This window comes from Rattus norvegicus, chromosome 14 (assembly GCF_021556685.1).
Source record: "Rattus norvegicus strain SHRSP/BbbUtx chromosome 14, alternate assembly SHRSP_T2T, whole genome shotgun sequence".
Lineage (NCBI taxonomy): Eukaryota > Metazoa > Chordata > Mammalia > Rodentia > Muridae > Rattus > Rattus norvegicus.
In genome coordinates this window covers 85728360-85745024 of record NC_141547.1, presented here as the reverse complement: position 1 = coordinate 85745024, position 16665 = coordinate 85728360, and the positions used below count along the sequence as shown (strand labels likewise).

Below are 16665 nucleotides of genomic sequence, written 5' to 3'. Positions count from 1 at the left end.
TAGCAGAAGGATGAGGATTAATTGTAGCATTTCACTGATCCTCGTCCCAGGGACTAGGGACAATAGAAATCTGCAAACATGGAGAGTCTGTCATAAATATTTGCTTTTTGAAGGTGTTGGTCTTTGTTGATTTCTGTCAGAAAATGGCATTATACAAATTATGGGGAGCAACCAACTTTTCTGTTCTGTTTTTGAAGTGCTACTATGAACCATTCAGAGTCGTATTTTTTTTTTTTAAAATTTGGCAGATATCCCAGCTAATGAAAATAGTCACATTCCTGAGAAGTTGGAGCTAGAACTCCAATTCAAATTATTGTTGAGATGTTTCTCAGGCTACTGTATATAGAAATAATGTTTTTAAGAAAATCAAAGAGAGGAGAAAAAAAAAACCTATGCAGAGACCCTACTACTTTGTGGTTTCTATTGTCCCTATACATCATTTCAGCAAATCTACTGGCAGTTCTTGTCAGCAAGTCCTTCAGTGCATATGCTGCACAAAACAAAACAAAAATCTGCATGGCACCAAAAACCAAACAAGCAAACCAAAAACCCAGACACCCTATGTATCTGTTGGAGGCATGTAGGTGGTACAAATGACTAGCCATGAGCACACATGGCTTCTTGTCATGTCACTTTTCATAATTATTTACTGCAAAATGATTGAGAGGCTTTTGGTGCAGGCAGCCATTAGCCTGCTTCCTTTGTTACCTCTGGATCACTTTGCAGTAAATTGCAGGTCTTTTAAAAGATTCAAGCTTCGGTTTTCTCAAAACAAAACAATTATCCTGTCTTACCTGAAAATGCAGGGTTGTGGGCAAAAGAGGCTGGTTATAATAATGCCCTCATATTGAGTGGTCTGTAAATGGCTGCACACTTCAGGCACTAGAGTTGCCGAGGATGCGTTGTTAATGTGACCTTGACTGGCTTTACAGGGGTGTAGAACAGTCTACACGGGCGACTATTTGCATCCATCTTGCTCTCGAGGTGGATGGAAATAAGAAAAGGCTGGAGTGTGTAAGTCATGCACATAAGTATTCACTGTAAATTTTATTTTCATTTTTAACCCAATTATGGTACTTTGTCCAATGCACAACTGATCTCTCAGTAGATATTCATTTGAAAATAGTGTGGCCTTGACCAGCGAGAAGGGGAAGAAGTGACTTAGCTTGTGTTAAGATGACCTGTTTGCTGAGAGTGGTCATTCTGCAGCACCCTAATGTCATGGTTTTGATTAGGGAGAGTTAATGTTTTTGACCCTGAATTGAGTTTTCTTCTATTTTTAGGAAGTATCAGAATTGCTCTGATGAGTAACAAAGTTGACTGTTTTGATGTCCAATCTCAGGTTTTAAAATAGAGTGGTATAAAAGTCCACTGTTACTAATTCTTAAGACAATTTTGATTTAGTGTGCCCTAAAAGTCACGTGCATAATAAGGCCTGCTCAGAGGGCAGGGCCTCCATCTGTTTGCTCCTTTCCATGTTGTACGCACTTCACTTGAAAAGGTGTCAAGTGACTTTGCATTGTAGATTTCCATTTTAACCCCAACATAGTTCTCAAAGATAAAGCACTTTTTGAACATGAAATACATGGGTAATGTGTGATGTGGATCATGGTTTCTCAGGCCCCTAGATAATCCACTTCTGAGTATTGTTCTATGTAAGGAGAATAGAGGTCTTCGCTAATGTTCGAGTTTGTATTCCTGAATGGAATGCACTTGCTAGTTTCCAATGGATGGGAGAGTAAACACTGCTGCATTCACAATTGATACGTTGCTTTCCCTTGAGCCTTAAGGTAACTTTTCTTTTCTGTCAACAACAGCACTGAAGTTCTAGTAAGTGAATGAGATTATCTGTTTTCAGGGTTGGTTTTAGAGTACTGTAAATTAATTAGCTGTCTTCCTAAAGAGGAACTCCCTTTAACTCCCTTCGATAGACTGAAAGTGGGTGTGGGGAGGGGGAGGGAAGAGAGGGAGGTAGTTTGTAGAAAAGAAAAAAGAAAAAAAAAAGAGCTACATTTACCTTAAAATACAGAAAAAAGTTCATGTCCTGTCCTGTTGGAAATTTCAGATGTAAGGTGGAAATGGCAAAGTATAAATTCATCTCCCCTGCTTTTAATTTAGAAAGCATAAGTTATTTTAAAATATTGGTCCCCCAGGGGTTGGGGATTTGGCTCAGTGGTAGAGTGCTTGCCTAGCAAGCGCAAGGCCCTGGGTTCGATCCCCAGCTCCGAAAAAAAAAAATATTGATCCCCCAAAATTTTAAGAGATAGCTAGCTAGACTCATAAATGGTGAATTTTATGCATATCTCTGACTTTGCCACTTAAAGTTACCTTCTTCGGTCCTCAATTTTTGAACCTAGTTTCATTACTGAAGTATTTAATAATCTCTATGTGAACAAATGGGATCCAGTCATCAATTTTGAAAATTAAATTTGGGAAATGGAAAAATAATAAAATTGCACCAAAAAGATTTATTACCCTAGTGATTCTCATTTGCTATGTGTACTCCTGACCCAAATTAAGGCCTTTTTGAATGTATTTTATATTTCCTAATGAAACAGGAAATAGCCACCAATGTAATCATGTAACCACTTTTACTTTATTTGAAAAGCAGATGCCTATTAAATTAGACATTGCAGTTGGAACAGGTAGAGCCATCTTAAAACAATAGTAAATGCCATGTTTGTTGTTTCAGTAGGACTTCAAATAAAGAGAACAGGGCTTTGTTAGAAGTTAAAGCCTTTTTGTGATTTAAACACTTTGGAGAAAGATTTTACCTATAAACATAAGGTTCTGTGAACAGATCTTATGCCCACTACATTACTGTCCACTGGCATGGATAAGAGGCTCACTTTTGTCCTCTGGTAAATAGGTCTTGGGTTCTAGAGAGAAAGCAGTCCTAGGTCTGCTCAGTGCAGAAGGCACAGTGTGACCATTCCCCACCTCCAGGAACTCTCCACTGGCTAACGTTTTCAACACAGTTTTTATTTATAAAGGCAAAATATTTTGTGTCCTATGTTGCAAGATCATGATGGTTAGTAAAATCTTAGTGTTTGGAAATAGAATAATTAATAAGTTTGTTTCTTCCTTTTAAAATGTCTGCTTAGAGAAATATAAGTCCAGGAAAGTCCCAAGACAACGAGCAGAAATATATACCCCTGAGCACAGTGTGGGGGAGGAATATAGAGGTTTTTAAAAATCCTTTTCTCCAAGCCCACATCACTGTCCATTGAACCAAAGTCCTCAGGAGTCTGGAAAGTAAGGAGGTTGGGCAAAAAGTCTAGAGACTTGGCTGTAGGTCATGGCGACATACTTTTATACAAAGAGTCTGTGGTTTTGCATATTTTGGTGGCAGGCAAGTCCATTTTATTTTTCTGTGACCTTGATATTTGACATTAAGATTGTCGGTGTATTTGGATTTTCCCTGAAGTTACAACAGTTGTGTTAGGCGTTGCTCTCGTGAATCTTCATGCAGATGTCTACCAGTCTTGTGCATAAAGTGCAGATGACACACTTGGTACCGTAGGGATCTCACTGCCTGTCCTGTCTGCCGGTGGCTCTGTTAGGTTAGGTTCTTCACTCCAAAGCTGGGACTTAATGTCCTTCTAGGTGGGAATCTACAGAAGTAATTTGAATAAGTTAAAACCAAATCTTGATAGCAGGAGACAGCTTCCTGGTCTAGATGTACAATTAGCTTAGGTTGGAGTTAGAGAGGGTTTGGGAATGTCTTTAGTCTCTGTGTAAATACCAACATGCTTGTTATGCACCGTAAACCAGTGTGTGTGCCTGTGTGTGGTTTGTAGAGCTGGTTTCTGCTTCAAGTGAAGCTGCACCTTTGATTTTATAAGGTCCCCTCCACCCAGAACCCTATAAACGTTTGTAAATAGAACACTAAAATTTGTAGCGATAGAATCAATTTGGGAAATATCTGCTGAGAGACCAAAAAGTTCATTTTTTTAAGTACCTTGGTTAAAGAGTAAAGATTATTCCTCTTATTTTTTAAAAGAAGTATGCACTTTAACAAACACAGCTGCATGGGCAATTCAAACAAATCCATGAAGTGCAGTACCCATCCAGAAACCACACTTCCTGAAAACCGTTCAAAGCAGAGTCCAGACGGGCTGGTGATCTCACTGCCTGTAGGTTGAAGCTCAGATTCTGATGAATTGTGAGACAAGCAGGGCTGCTTCAAAGAGCAATGTGAATACAGCCAGAAGCTTCAGACAGGTCTGTAAAATGGCGGGTCCCGTATTTACCACTAACTAGCAAAACTGACAGAAAAACTCATAGAAATAAAAAGTTTAAGAATCCTTCCTGCTGGTGTGCACTCCTTCCAATAGCAGACTTTTGCAAATGGAGTTTTACAGTCTATATTTAAGAAATTGTATGTTTGTAACAAATAAAGTATGCGGAAAAGTGAATGACAGTCTTGTGGCCTTGCCTCTTATTTAAGGGATTGCATGGTGATTGGGGAAGGAATTATTATCATCTTTTGTGGTTCACAAATGGCTGTGGGTTTGAAGAAGTCCCCACTTGAAGTGGCCTGAGATCTAGCCACTTTCAGATCATCTGGGTTTCTGTTGAATAAGTCAGAACAGATTAGAAGGGCTCACCAAAGCTTGCTGCCCCAGATGTTCCCTCATTCATATTGAACTGACTAAGCAGCAAATTAGGCCAATCTTCTCTTGCCCAAATGATAGAAAACAGGATGGTGTTCAGTGTCCTGGCCAGAGATTCTCAAGCTCTTTGTGTCAGGAACTGCTTTATCCTTCGTAGCCAAAGGGATCTTTCTGGGCTGTGTCCACAAGTACCTGTGAGACTGGAGATGGGTACATGCGGTCCACTGTCAGCAATGACACCATTCCCTTTGGCTTCTGGAGCACACCATAGACTTCTGAGAGAAGAAGTGAACAGTAACACGAGCTCTATCCAATTTAGTTGGCTGCACTCCTGGAGAAGTCTCGTAGTTCTAAACACCGCATCAGTCTGTGTGAGTGACAGTTTTGAAAATGAAGGATAGGATTGGAGAAGATACAAGTTTAGCCAGGAGTGGTGGCACAGACTTAATCTGAGCAGATGGGTTTCAGGTAATTCAATGCCAGCCTGGTCTACATAACAAATTCTAGGCCAGCCACAGCTACCTTGTCTCAAAAAAAAAAAAAAAAAAAAGTTTAATTTATTTAGCTCTTTTTTAGGAAGTAATCCTATACACAGAGACAACACAAGTGCATACACATAACTTTCCTGTGATTATGCCTTTGTGCAGTCTGGCATTGGTTACTAGTGCTGGGGACAGGATAGTTTGGAGAGTTCTGGGTTCTCATGTGCTGGTCAACTGGGCCAGAACCTCAAGACATGAGTGTGTGGACCTTTTTAAGCTTCCCCAGGGTTTTATTGTGTAGTGATAGCTAAGAACCAGTGGCTTCTGGGATCTGAAGGTACAAGGAAGAGGGGATGATTGCTATTTTAAGGATCTTTGCCAAAGCAGTCCTCAGTGTATAGCTTTTCCTGAACTTCCAGCCTACCATGGTGCTGGCAGGATGCTGAGAAAGGGTGGAACAGAAAATCCTCCAGCATTGTCTTCAGTCCCTTGGCTAAAAAAACCTGGGGTGGTTTTACACAGAGACCCTTTACTTTGCACTGGATTGCCCAAGCCATGAAGCATGGATTTCCAAGTTTGGACCAAAGAAGAAGCCATGCTACTAAGAAGCCTCGGGCAGTGTTGATGTGTTAGTTTGAGGACAACTTAAAGATGAGCGACAGACGAGATGATGCAGCAGGTAGAGATACTTCATGCTGAACCCCATGAGTGAAGTTTGATCCCAAGGGCCACATGGTGGAAAGAGAGAACGGACTTTGAGGGTCGTCCTCTCTTCCTCCATGCACCATGGTGTATACCCAACACATAATACGCAGAAAACAATAAAGGTGTGGTGGGACACCCGTAATGCCGGCACTCTGGTAGGCCGAAGCAGGAAGATCAATGTAATCTTGAGGTAAACCTGGGCAGGACCATGCGTGTATCAAAACTGTGGGAGGAGGGGCTGGAGAGATGTCTCCCTGGTTAAGAGCATTTACTGCTCTTGCAGAGGATCTATCTGGATTTGATTTGCAGGGAATTTAATTCCTGCTCTCAGCTTGTGTGGATATTGCACACATGTACCACATAGACACCCAGGCAAAACACCCATACACATACAAATCTTAAAGTTGTTTTTTTGTTTGTTTGTTTTTTGTTGTTGTTGTTGTTGTTGTTTTTAAAGCAGAAATCACAACTGCCAGGTTGCCAGGTTTAGTGCCCACCTGGAATCCTCCTAGCATTAGGGAAGCAAAAGGAAGGTGGATCTTTCTGAGTCCAAGGCCAGCCTAGCTAGTCAACATAGTGATTTCCATGGCCAGGACTATGTAGAAAGACCCTATCAAAAAAAAAACAAAACAAAACCCCTGGGGTTTATCCAGAGGAAGATCTTTAGTTGCTGGGCACACTGAACCTTCTGAGAGTTGCCAAGCCAATCTAGCGTCCCAGGAAGCACTGAGGCTTGGGCATGAGAGCCATCTGGTGGTCATGGCCAAAATCTCAGTAACTGCTCTTGGATTAGATCATTCATAAATTCGGTTAATTATTGGGTAGCTGTTATATGTTATTCTAGATGTGGAAGACGTGGTCCACGGTTTGAATGGAAGTACAGTCTAGCCAGTAGAATGCATTTACGAAGCACTAAAAACGACAGCAGATGATGTCACCAGCAGCACCTTTCTTAACTCAGGCATCTGCTCCGTTTAAGAGACGGCTGCAGAGAAACCGGAAGAAAGGCATGGCCCCCGTACCTGAAACCCCAGCACTTGGAAGGATTTAGATCTCACAGTGTGAGAGCCAGGCTGTGTGAGACTTTCTCAAATAAAACCAAACTAACCTCAACGAATGACGGTGCTGCTTCTCTCCAAACCGTGTAAAAATGGTTGAAGGTGGTGGCTGCTGTGGAAGAGTTTAGCATACATCCATTTGCACGTTTTGATAGGGTGCTATTAAGTCACAACGTTCGCATTTACGCGCAGTTATTTATTTATTTATTTATTTATTTATTTATTTATTTATTTATTTATTTTTGAGACAGGTTTTTATCTGTACAGCTCTGGCTGTCCTGGAACTCACCCTAGACCAGGAGATCTTGAACTCAGGCATCTCCCTCCTTCTGTATCTTTTTTTTTTTTTTTTTTTTTTTGGTTCTTTTTTTCGGAGCTGGGGACCGAACCCTCCTTCTGTATCTTGAATGCTGGGATTTAAGGCTTGTGCCACCATTACATGGCAAATGCACTGATTTATATCAAGAAAGTGTGGGCCAGAGAGATGGCTCAGTGGTTGAATACTTACCGCAGAGGCCGAGAATGCAATTCCCAGGACCAAATAACCTCTGACCTGCTCTCACATGCTCATTTGTATCCACACATACACGTAATTTGAAATAAAAGCTTTGTGTGCCTTTAATCCCAGCAGCACTTGGGAGACAAGGGGAGGCTGATCTCTGTGAGTTCAAAGCCAGCCTGCTGTCTACAGAGTGAGTTCCAGGACAGCCAGAGTTACATAGAGACCCTGCCTCAAAACACAAAACAAAACCTAGCCTTCACGGTGGGATCAAAGGCCCGAGAGCCATCCCACACTTTATCGTGAAACTGTGCCACAACACACACAACTCTTATGCGGAAATTAAGTTGAAAAATAATTTAATACTTTTTTAAGATTTATTTACTTTATATATGAGTACATTGTAGTTGTTTTCAGACACACCAGAAGAGGGCATCGGATCCCATGACAGATGGTTGTGAGCCACCATGTGGTTGCTGGGAATTGAACTCAGGACCTCTGGAAGAGCAGTCAGTGCTCTTAACCACTGAGCCATCTCCAGCCCCCAATTTAATACTTTCTTGTGTTAAATTCCACTCAGACACAGATGCAATGAAATTTCTCGTGTCTGTAGAGTTGACAGAAGATGTGTTTATTACTCTGACTCTGATGGAGTGAGTGCATTAGATGCTTGCCCAGCACGTTCTACTCCTGGGAGGCAGACATTTCCCTGTCATTCATTTAAAATGTTTAAGTTGAGGCTGGAGAGGTGGCTCTGTGCTTAGGAATGCTGGTTGCTCCAGAGCTTCCAGGGACTAAGCCACTACCCAAAGACTATACATGGACTGACCCTGGACTCTGACCTCATAGGTAGCAATGAATAGCCTAGTAAGAGCACCAGTGGAAGGGGAAGCCCTGGGTCCTGCTAAGACTGAACCCCCAGTGAACGTGATTGTTGGGGGGAGGGTGGTAATGGGGGGAGGATGGGGAGGGGAAGCCCATATAGAAGGGGAGGTGAAAAGGCTAGGGGGATGTTGGCCCGGAAACCGGGAAGGGGAATAATAATTGAAATGTAAACAAGTTAATAAAGATTAAAAAGAAAAAAAAAAAAAAAAAGGAACGCTGGTTGCTCTCTCAGAAGACCAAAGTTGGATTCCCAGCACCATACAGCTCACAACTATTAGAAATTCCCAGTTTAGGGGATCTGACACCCTCTTCTAGCCTCTTCAGGCATCAGACAAACCATCCAGACACATAAAACAAAAGTAAAATAAATATTAAAGGATTGGGGATTTAGCTCAGCGGTAGAGCACTTGCCTAGCAAGCGCAAGGCCCTGGGTTCGGTACCCAGCTCCGAAAAAAAGGAAAAAAAATAAATAAATATTAAAAACTAAAATAGAGGGGTTGGGGATTTAGCTCAGTGGTAGAGCGCTTGCTTAGCAAGCGCAAGGCCCTGGGTTCAGTACCCAGCTCCGGAAAAAAAAAAAAAGAAAGAAAGAAAGAAAGTTCTCCTGAACTCCGGAAACTGAACTCCTGGTCCTCCTGCATCCTCGTCCCAAATTCGGGAATTATAGGCTTGTGCCACCGCGCCTGGCTGGTAATGTAGTTTAGGGCACGGATTAGCTTATTAGCACTTTGCCCTCCTAGCATGTCAAGGTCTGTTATTGCGTGCCAGTTGAACCGAGTGAACTCCCATTGACTCGGAAAGAACATATACAGTAATCTCTCCGTGCTTGACCCTCTTCAGATTCAGTCCAAAACCCCCTCTGAGTTAGGCAGGATAATGCTTGCTGTCAGCCAGAGTGAACGGTGGGGACTGGATGGTGTTAGACCTGCAGTTTGCGGTCAGTGATGAATCAGGGTCCAACTAGAGAGTTCTAGGTGTGCACTCTTCCGGTGGTTCTGTGTGGCACATACTGTGTGGCAGGAACAGAAGAGTTGGTTATACAATAATACTTTTTTTTTAAAGATTTTTATTTATTTTACGTATGTGAGTACACTGTAGAGTGAGTACACTGTAGCTGTCTTCAGACACACCAGAAGAAGGTTTCGGATCCCATTACAGATGGTTGTGAGCCACCATGTGGTTGCTGGGAATTGAACTCAGGACCTCTGGAAGAGCAGTCGGAGCTCTTAACCACTGAGCCATCTCTCCAGCCCCAATACTTTTTTTCTAATGATTTACTTATTATATATAAGTACACTGTAGCTGTCTTCAGACACACCAGAAGAGGGCATCGGATCCCATTACAGATGGTTGTGAGCCACCAAGTGGTTGCTGGGAATTGGACTCAGGACCTGTGGAAGAGCAGTCAGTGCTCTTAACCACTGAGCCCCGATAATACTTTTTTAAAGTTTAGCAATAATTGCAAGAGCGAGCTTTTAAAACTAGGGATTTAATAAAAAACGAGCAAATTATAATTTGTTTCTATGTGGATTCCCACAGGATTTTTGTGGATGTTTATAAACTAGCAGGGCCTCAAGATCAATGACGCCAGTGTCTTAGTCAGGGTTTCTATTCCTGCACAAACATCATGACTGAGAAGCAAGTTGGGGAGGAAAGGGTTTATTCAGCTTACACTTCCACATTGCTGTTCATCACCAAAGGAAGTCAGGACTGGAACTCAAGCAGGTCAGGAAGCAGAAGCTGATGCAGAGGCCATGGAGGGATGCTCTCTTATAGAACCCAGGACCACCAGCCCAGGGATGGCACCACCCACAATGGGCTGGGTCCTCCCCCCTTCATCACTAATTGAGAAAATGCGTTACAGCTGGATCTCATGAAGGCATTTCCTCAAGGGAAGCTCCTTTCTCTGTGATAATTCCAGCTTGTGTCTCGCTGACACAGAAAACTAGCCAGTATACCCAGGAATACCAAAAGATATGTCTGCTATATAAATGTTAAATGTCTACTTCAGGACTAGAGAGATGGCTCAGTGGTTAAGAGCACTGACTGCTCTTCCAGAGGTCTTGAGTTCAATTCCCAGCAACCACATGGTGGCTCACAACTCTCTGTGGTGGGATCTGATGCCTTCTTCTGGTGTGTCTGAAGACAGTGTACCCATAAAATAAACAAATCATTTTTAAAAAAATGTCTACTTTAAAAGTTGGGGACCTGGAGAAATGGCTCAAATGTTTAAAGCACTGGCTGCTCTTGAAGAGGACTTTGGCTCAGTTTCCAACACCCATACAGGGTTCACAAGCATCTGTAACTCCAGATCTACCAGCCTCTACTGGCCTCTCCCAGGACCATGCATGCACAGGTTACACAGACATATATGCAGGCTCATACACAGAAGATTTTTTTTAAAATCCTTGGTAATTACTTTGAAGTAGCTTTACCCATGGACCATGATTTAATCAATTGAAAAGGCACATTTATAAGTCACTTCATAAATGAATGTCTTTTCATTTATTATTTATCTATTTTTATTTTATGTGCATGAGTGTTTTGCCTCCATGTATGTATGTGTGCCACCTGTGTGCCTGGAACCCAAGGAGGTCAGTAGAGGGCGTCAGAACTGGAACTGGATACAAGTCTGTGTGTAGTTCAGTTTTCTACCAAGAGGGGGAGCCATCGAATTTCAATAAGATTCAGCTAGTCTGCAAATTGTGAGAAAGTAGAGGTGAATCTTTTTTTCTTTTCGAAGCTGGGGACCGAACCCAGGGCCTTGCGCTTTCTAGGCAAGCGCTCTACCACTGAGCTAAATCCCCAACCCCAGTAGACATGAAATCTTAAATGTGCAAATGGCCATTTGTTTTTCTTTTCTTTCTGCCCATCTCTCTATCTAGAGATGCTTGAGTCTTCAGAAGTTAGTCTACACAGCATCGAATTACCTGTTTATTATTTATGTGTAGCTGCGCCCTCATGCATGTATGAGCACCATGTGTGTGCAGTGACCATAGAGGCCGGAATAACTTCCTAGAACTGGAATTGCATTTATAAGCTGTCATGTAGGTGCTGGAAATTGAACCTGGGTCCTCTGGAAGAGCTGCCAGTCCTCCTAACCTCTGAGCTATCATTGGAGCCCTGAGTTACTCTGTAAATGAAATGTTGCCTTATTCAAAGTCAGTTGAACAACTTCCTTTTCTTCTTCTTTTTTTCTTTCTTTTTCTTTTTCTTTCTTTCTTTTTTTTTTTTCGGAGCTGGGGACCGAACCCAGGGCCTTGCGCTTGCTAGGCAAGCGCTCTACCGCTGAGCTAAATCCCCAACCCAGTTGAACAACTTCCATCTAAACACTTGGTGAAAGAGATGATGAGAAACCTCAGATTTCAAAAACAGGAAGACTTTGAATCCTCACAAAAGATGGAAGCAATTAACTAAATAAGAAGTGACTGGTTGGGGCTGGAGAGATGGCTCAGTGGTTAAGAGCACTGACTGCTCTTCCAGAGGTCCTGAGTTCAAATCCCAGCAACCACATGGTGGCTCACAACCATCTGTAATGCCCTCTGCTGTGTCTGAAGACAGCTACGATGTACTCATATACATAAAATAAATAAACCTTTTAAAAAAATACTTAAACTTCATCTCATCTTTCAATTAGCAGAATATTAACAGTCAAAACAATGTGATAAAACACAAAGGGAAGGAGCTGGCAAGCCTACTCTGTTAGAATCTCATACGCCTGTCCTGGAACTTGTGATGTGAAACAGGCTGGCCTGAAACTCACAGAAATTCACCTGCCTCTGCCTCTCAAGTGCTGGGATCGAGCAAGGCACCATGTTTAGCAAAAAAAAAAATCTTTTAATCAAACTTTTCTTCCATTTGTTTGGACTACAATGGAGTCCTTGTGTAGCTTATGCTGCTGGCTCTGGACTCAAGATCTTTCTGCCTCAACCTGCCAAGTGTTGGAATTGCAAGTGCCCTCCTGTTTGAGTACAACTTCCATTTTCAACTGGAATTTACATTTTTCACTGGAAATTAAATGCAATCATATGGGCCTACACGGTGGAATGTTTACATTTGGTGAAACTGAAAGAAACTGGAGACAACTTTTAAATTTTTTCAAAGACAGGTGCTCTATTCTAGAAGTCAAAAGATGGTAACTGAAAAAGTACTGAAGGGGGCTGGAGAGATGGCTCAGCGGTTGAGAGCACCCGACTGCTCTTTCAGAGGTCATGAGTTCAATTCCCAGCAACCACATGGTGGCTCACAACCATCTGTAAAGAGATCCGATGCCCTCTTCTGGTGTATCTGAAGACAGCTACAGTGTACTTATATATATAATAAATAAATAAATCTTTAAAAAAAAAAAAAAAAAGAAAAAGTACTGAAATGTCTATATCTCTCAATACAAAATCCCTGAGAATTGAGTCTTTCCTTTATTTTATTTATTTATTTTTAATTTATTTATTTATTTATTTTTTTGCTTCTTTTTTTTCAGAGCTGGGGACCGAACCCAGGGCCTTGTGCTTGCTAGGCAAACGCTCTACCACTGAGCTAAATTCCCAACCACTATTTATTTATTTATTTATTTATTTATTTATTTATTTATTTATTTATTTATTTTTCCGGAGCTGGGGACCGAACCCAGGGCCTTGCGCTTCCTAGGCAAGCGCTCTACCACTGAGCTAAATCCCCAACCCTATTTATTTATTTTTTAACTAAAAGAGCTGATGACTTTATTTTCACATTCCACAATATAAGTGAAAACCGCACTTTTTTTTTGTATCACTTCTCCCTCCAGAAGCGTTCTCTCTGTTAGGAAGGGAAATTCCTTGTCATGCTTCCAGTAAACACACAGGCTCAGCACCAAGATCTCCTGGTGAAACAACGGGGAAATACAAAAGGATAAAGAGTGCTTCTGCTCTTATCCGTCTGGCCGGGTCATGCCAGGCCGTGTGGGCACCATCATAGGGCGGGCGGGAGGTTTCATCATTGGAGGCCCGGGCATCGTGGGTATGTGGCCTCCCATGGGTGGTCTCATCCCAGGAGCTGGTCCCACAGGCATCATCCCAGGAGGAGGAGGGCCCATCACTGGCATCATGGGAAGGCCTCCCATGTGGGGTGCAGGCATCATGCCAGGCGGAGGAGGACCCGGGAGACTGGGGGGAGGCGGCTCCTACAGGCAGAGGAGCAGAGAACGGAGCTGGAGAGATCTTTCCTGTTGAAACGCAGCCGTTGTTTTGTCAGTCAGGCTCTGGGCCTGCTTTCCCATCCATTTCTGGTAACAGTGTTTCACATTCTCTTTGTGTTTCGGAGCTCGGCTGTGTGTCTTCCTCACAGATGGAGAATCATGGGTAAGGGGTTGGGGATTGAGCTCAGTGGTAGAGCGCTTGCCTAGGAAGCGCAAGGCCCTGGGTTCGGTCCCCAGCTCCGGGAAAAAAAAAAAAAAAAAAAAAAAAAAAAAACCAAAAAAAAAAAAAGGTGTCCTTTTGGGCTGGAGAGATGGCTCAGTGGTTAAGAGCACTGACTGCTCTACCAGAGGTCCTGAGTTCAAATCCCAGCGACCACATGGTGGCTCACAACCATCTGTATGTAATGAGATCTGATGTCCTCTTCTGGTGTGTCTGAAGACAGTGACAGTGTACTCACATATATAAATAAATAAATCTTTAAAAAAAAAAAAAGAGAATCATGGGTAAGATACGTATCACAGCAGTCGCAATAAAACTTAGGCATGTTGCTCCACGGGCCGTTGGCTATCCCGGTCGAGTCTTTCCTTTATATAGCAGAACTTCCTCCACCCCTGAATCGAATTATTTCTCTATAAAAAAAAAATCATATTCTGGGATTTGGGGAAATAGCTCAAATGGTAAGGTTCTTGCTAGGAGACCATGGGAAGGTTGATTCTTGACGTCCTGTGAAGAGCCAGGTGTAGTGCTTTTTTTTTTTGGTTCTTTTTTTCGGAGCTGGGGACCGAACCCAGGGCCTTGCGCTTCCTAGGTAAGCGCTCTACCACTGAGCTAAATCCCCAGCCCCAGGTGTAGTGCTTTTGTGTATGACCCCAACACTGGATAGGTGCATTTCCTCAGCGAGACCATCTAGCTGAAGCAGTGAGCACCATGGCCCAGTGAGAGAAACCATCACAAATCGTAAGGTAGATAGCCTCTGAGAAACATGCAATGTTGACATCTGGCCTCTACACACAAGCACATTTACATACATGTGCACCCAACCCCCAATGTAAATATATACACGCACACATACATACATGCATGCATGCATCCATCCATACATGCATAAAATACAATATGTAGCTCAGTTGATAGCATGCTTACCTAACATGCATGATGCCTGGAGTTTAGTTCCCTATACCACAGAAAACTGGGCATGGAAGCACGTGGCTATCATCTCAGCACTTGGGGAACAGAGGAGGGAACTTAGAAATTTAAGGTCATCCTCCACTATTACAGAAAACATTTAAGGCCAGCCTGGGTTACAGGAGACCCATTTTTTTTTCTTTTCTATTTTTCGGGGCTGGGGACCAAACCCAGGACCTTGTGCTTGCTAGGCAAGCGCTCTACCACTGAGCTAAATCCCCAACCCCAGGAGACCCATTTTTATATATTTGGTTGTGAGCCTAGCCTTTAACGGCTGAGCCATCTCTCCAGTCCAGGAGACCCATCTTTAAAAAGTAAACTTTGTATATATGTATACACACACATGTGTGTATGTGTACCACATGCATGCCAAATGCCCACAGAGGCCAGATGTCAGATGCCCTGACCTGGAGTTACTGATAGGAGCCACCGCCTGGGTGCTGGGAATCAAACCTGGGTCCCTTGCGAAAGCGGCAAGTGTGCTTAACAGCTGAGCTCTCTGTACCATGGATATTGATATTCTGTGTATATTAATACAGAGAATCATTAGGCAGTTGTTCATTTGCCTGCCATTTTCCAAATAAAAGATAAGAGACCTTTTAGATTTACAACAGACCTTACAGCACTGTAGCTGGGCAGGTATCAGCCCTGGAAGCTGTCTTGTCTGCTTCCCCTGCCAAAAGCCTTATAAACGCGTGAGGCTCTTCCATTCGTGTGGCTCCTACTTCATCAGGCAGCCCTCAGGGCCACATGCTTACAATACATTATGGAGACTTGCTTCCTCCTCTCCTCGTTCTCTCCATGGTCCCTACCTGAAAACCCCCAGCCCAGGAAACACTGCTCTGCCGACTTCTCTTCTGCCCAGCCCTGGCTGTAGGCATCTTTCTTAACCAATCAGGCATCTTTATTAACCAATCAGGGATAAGTTGGGGGACAAAGTTTACACAACAAAAGCTGGTGTATGTGGGAAATCTCTGTCTTGGGGCAACCAGATCTTAGGAGACAGGATTTAGCATTTGAATACATAGCAACACCAGACCTACCCTAACAGTTCTCCCCTTTTGTCCAAATAAAAAGGCTCTTTCTCTTACAATAAACAAATTATATGGGTTGGGGATTTAGCTCAGTGGTAGAGCGCTTGCTTAGCAAGCGCAAGGCCCTGGGTTCGGTCCCCAGCTCCAAAAAAAGAAAAAAAGAAAAAAAGAAAAAACAACAACAACAAATTATATATAGCAAGAACAATTATGAAATCTATGGTTTACATTAATAAATGTAATCATTTGCATTTGGCAACTTAGGAGAAAGCATGCTGTTCTCCAACCTGCTGTGATAAGTTTAGAGTTCTGTATTTAAATAATTTTCTCATTACCACATAAAGCATTTTAAATCCTCTAACCTTAATAACTTGCAGTTACCAACCTTAAAACACCTGTTTACAATTTCCTCCAACCTTCATTAAAACTCCTTCTAGATCCTCTAACTTTCACTTACCAACCTTAAAACATCTCCTTACACCCTAAAACATGTTCTTAGATCCCTTAGAACTCATTTAACTGTAAAACAATGGCTATCTAGTCTTCAATCCCATCAGAGCCATGCCAGTGCAAAAGCAGACTTGGGCTGGCCAGCAGACCAAGCTCAAGGCTTTTGTCTCTGTTGGGGACTACAATGGTCATGTTGGTCTTGGTGTTAAGTGCTCCAAGGAGGATGCCACTGCCAGCCAAGGGGCTATCGAGTTGGCCAAGCTTTCCATCATCCCTGTGTGGAGAAGCTGCTGGGAAAACAAGATTGGCAAGCCTCACGTTGGGTACCACCTGACCAATCCAACTCAGTCAGTCACAAGATTTCCAGGGAGGAAGTGAGGATTGAAAAAAGACAATTAGGCAACACTGTAAGCTAACCCCAGTCAGTTCTGAAGCTGAAGTGGGTTTATTTTTTTCCAGTCTGCTTTTATATCATTCTAGGTACATACAAAGAATACGGTCAGTCCTCAGGCATAAGTAAAGCAATTGAAAAACAAACAAGGTGGGCTGGAGAGATGGCTCAGCGGTTAAGATCACTGA

At 42.7% G+C, this 16665-nt stretch overlaps 1 pseudogene; it reads right to left on the bottom strand.

Moving 5' to 3' along the window:
* Window positions 1-13122: 13122 nt before the first annotated feature.
* Window positions 13123-13992, bottom strand: LOC134481871 (U1 small nuclear ribonucleoprotein C-like; annotated as a pseudogene).
* Between the last annotated feature and the right edge of the window lie 2673 nt (window positions 13993-16665).